Below are 3862 nucleotides of genomic sequence, written 5' to 3'. Positions count from 1 at the left end.
ATAACCATTTTTGAGCTGAGAAAGAGGTAGAAAAACAGAGTATACTTGAAGCTTCTCCCGTACCTATCTTCCCTTCAGTTTTCTTTGTGATTTTTGAACCATTCTTGAGGATTCAAGCTTGGGAAGTAAGCCTTGGGAGTTTAAGAGATTGTTCCTCCATTGAAGAGCATCGTAAGCTGAGCTTTGGATAAGTTTCTAATCATTGAAATCTCTAGTTTGCCATGTTTTAGTTTTGTTTTGCAGTTGTGTTTTCTAGGTTGAATACTTGGTTTTGTTGGGAGTTTTGGCTAGGGTTCTTATGGTTGTGATGTTTGGGGTATGTTAGGATGGTTTTTGCGTTCATTTGGCACCAAAAAGGGGATTTGGAAGCATTGGAATCGAGTTAGAATCGAAGGAATTGAAGAAAGTTTCAGGGGGCATTTGGTCTAGAGGTAGCGCTGTAGCACCCACCCTAGGGCGCTACAGCGCTACCCAGGGGGCATTTGGGCGTGTTGGGGGTTCTGAGTTTAGCACTGGGGCACTAGGGATCAGCGCTATAGCACTACTCTGTTCCTTCAAAGTCCCGTTTTGAGTATTTTCAAGGGTTTTTGACTTAGGGTTTCAATCCTTAAGGCCCAGGATCGAATCTACTCACCGTGTGGGCATGTTTCGAGGTCCTGAGAGTGGTGCTTAGGTTAAGACCCTTTCAATGTTGATTTTAATTAATGGAGGTTATAATTGGTTGTGATTAGGTAACCGCTAAGGAACCAAAAGATCGATCGTTCTCATGGGTCGTCCTTATAATATTTCTCGCTCGAACCTGAGGTAAGAAAACTGCACCCTGTATATATGACATGCATAATTGTTATTGAGGCATGTTGGTTGATAAATGTGGACATATATTGCATATTAAATGCTAGCGAATATTGTTTACTTATATATGGCACTGACTAGTCAGGGACACTAACCTAAGAGTCAGAACCGGTATAAGCGTCCTAAATGCAGGGTCGAATGAAGATTAGATCTAATCGATATCAGCGTTGAATGGCTCTAATGCATTAATGCTGGACCGAACCTAAGGTCGATGAAACTTATAAGCGTTTGACTAGTCTAAGACTAGTTACTTAGAGCCTGGGCCTAAGGCTTTGGTGACCGTTTGTCACATGGCTTGGGAACGATGTTCCAGGGTTATGACTCTATAGTCATGAGGAAGGTTATGTTGGTTACTAGTCACCATGCACCTACCCTGTTTAAGCTAGTGAAAGGTTCACTTATCTGTTAAGCCCCGGTGACCCTATCGTCACAAGGCTAAAGGGAGCTATACCCACATTAGTGACTTTTGCGACTGTCACCTACCTGTTTTGGACTGATAGTCCAGAATGATTATTATGATCATTGTTGATATTATATCATGCTATATTGTGTTTTCTTGCTAGTCCTTGGCTCATGGGTGCTATGTGGTGCAGGTAAAGGGAAAGAAAAGCTCACCCAACCTTGATTGGAGAGCTTAGGCGGTGATGTGTACATATGCGGCCGCTTGACCATCACGGCCAAGGAGTTCTTAGAGGAACTAGGGGGTTTACCCTATTTTTGTCGCTTCGGTCGGCGGGGTTGTAAATTTAAAAACAGTAGTGACCATTTTGTACTGTAAATAACTTGTAAATGTTTTGATGAGCTCATGAACAGTTTTATGTATTTAATAAAATATATCCTTTCCTTTTTATTGTTTTTCCGCCTTAGCCTGTTAATAACACTTAGAGCACATTTTTAACCAAAGGACTCGTGTAGCAGGTCAACTTTCCGGTTCACCGATCACCGTAACTGTTCTAGGGTAACTAGGGCGTTACACAAACTCTCTAGTTCCCCTTAGCAAGTTGTAGAAGGGGAGAATTTGTTCGTGGACTTTAATACGAATCATTTTAAGGTAGCGACTTTTCCTATTAATAGCAACCTAATCGTTTCTACATTTGCCTTGATCCCCCTTGCATTGATTCGAAGGCATGACAACTTCCTCGACAATATCCCAAAGGTTTATTTCTGGATGTTTAGCTTCACGTTGTATTCTCTCAGCATGTTAAAAACATTATTCCTAATCAGATACACGTTTATTCTCAGTCTTTTACTTGGTGAGCATATCATCGACATATACATCCATGTTTCTCTAGATCTGGTCAATGAACATCTTGTTGACTAGCCTTTGGTAAGTATCACTAGCATTATTCAACCCAAATGGCATAACTCTATAGCAATATACGTTATGCTCGATCATGAAGCTAGTGTGTTCTTGGTCCACAGGGTTCATCACGATCTGGTTATATCCAGAATACTCGTCCATGAAGGATATGAGTTCATGACCAGCTATTGCATCTACAAGTTGAACAATCCTAGGTAGTGGGAAAAAAAATATTTGGGACGAATTTTATTGAGGTTGGAGAAATCGATCCAGGTTCTCTACTTTCCATTAGGCTTCGGGACCAAAATGGGGTTGGCGATCCAGGTTAGATATTTCACCTCCATAATGAACCCACACTTTAATAAGTAAGCTACCTCTTCCTCCAGAGCTTTTCCTCGCTCTTTTTCCAGCAATCTATTTTTATGCACCTTTGCAGGGACGTTTTTGTTCAGATATAATGTGTGCCTCATCACGCTCGGACTGATACCTACAATGTCCTCATGCGACTAGGCAAAGACATCAAAATTTCTTCTCTGAAACTCGACCAATTCCTTCTTTCTTTCGGATCTGAGGTTTTTCCCAACCTTTGCCACTTTCAAGGGTACTTCTAGGTCATGGATGATTTCCTCAAGCTCCTTTAAGCCTAGAGCTTAGATCTCTCTTCATCTAATATCGGATCAATTCTTTTGGGTTGGGAGACCTCATTTCTGACTTCCTATAGTTCTTCAACCTCTTCAGCAACTACCATTGCTCGAGGTTCCTCATTCTCTTTGGTTATTACCATGGCCTGCTGCTAAGGTTGTGATCTTCCCCTTATGGCATTGCTATAACATTCCCTAGAACCAAGCTTATCTAACCTCACTTTGCATATCCCTCAGGACGAGGGATATTTCATGCTCAAATGGAAAACTGAAGTTATAACTTTAAACACCATCAACACAGGTCTTCCTAAAATTATGGAAAAATTACACATAGCACTGTAAATTTAAAAACAAAAATTAGGAATTTTACATAAATTACAATAATACAGAGAATAGTTTGTAACAGTTTTGTTACTGCTGGTTACTGTAGTGGCTAAAAATGATATTATGGGCTCATGGTCTAAATATTACATTGAGTTCGATAAAACAAACTCTATAAGCTTAAACACACAAGGACGTGTGTGCGCACGTAGGATTCAAAATGTTGATTTAGGACTCCCTAGATGTAATCAACACATGAGATCTAGAGAGGTTTGATTGAGAGAAGATGTATTGGATACTTTTTCAGATTTAGACAAACTATCGCTTACATTTTCAAAGAGAGAGCTGTGGAAACCACTTCTTGAAAAGTATCGCTTCTTTTCAGGTTTATAAAGATAATTAACTAATTTAATTAATCTTTATTTTATTTAAAATAAAACATGTTGTACGCAAAAAATTTGCATGGATTCAACTACTCAGCTAGGGGTACAGTTAGCAGATAAACATATGCAAAAAGTATGCGAGTAGAACATCTAGCTAATGATGATGTCAGCAACTCTAGTTAGGACTTGGAAGTAAGACATGAAGATAATTATCAGATCGTCGCACAGAATGATGATCTAGGTCTAGACATATAGTGGCCAGATCGTCTATAGGGTGCTCTGAACTTAATTCGAGCTAAGACTCGGATACTCTTCGATCACCAGCTCGATGAAGATGTTAAACTTGTGTAAACATCGTCATGAAG

This window comes from Humulus lupulus, chromosome 1, assembly GCF_963169125.1.
Source record: "Humulus lupulus chromosome 1, drHumLupu1.1, whole genome shotgun sequence".
In the NCBI taxonomy this organism is placed as follows: Eukaryota; Viridiplantae; Streptophyta; class Magnoliopsida; order Rosales; family Cannabaceae; genus Humulus; species Humulus lupulus.
The sequence above is the reverse complement of the archived record's forward strand: the minus strand, read 5'-3'. Positions refer to the sequence as shown.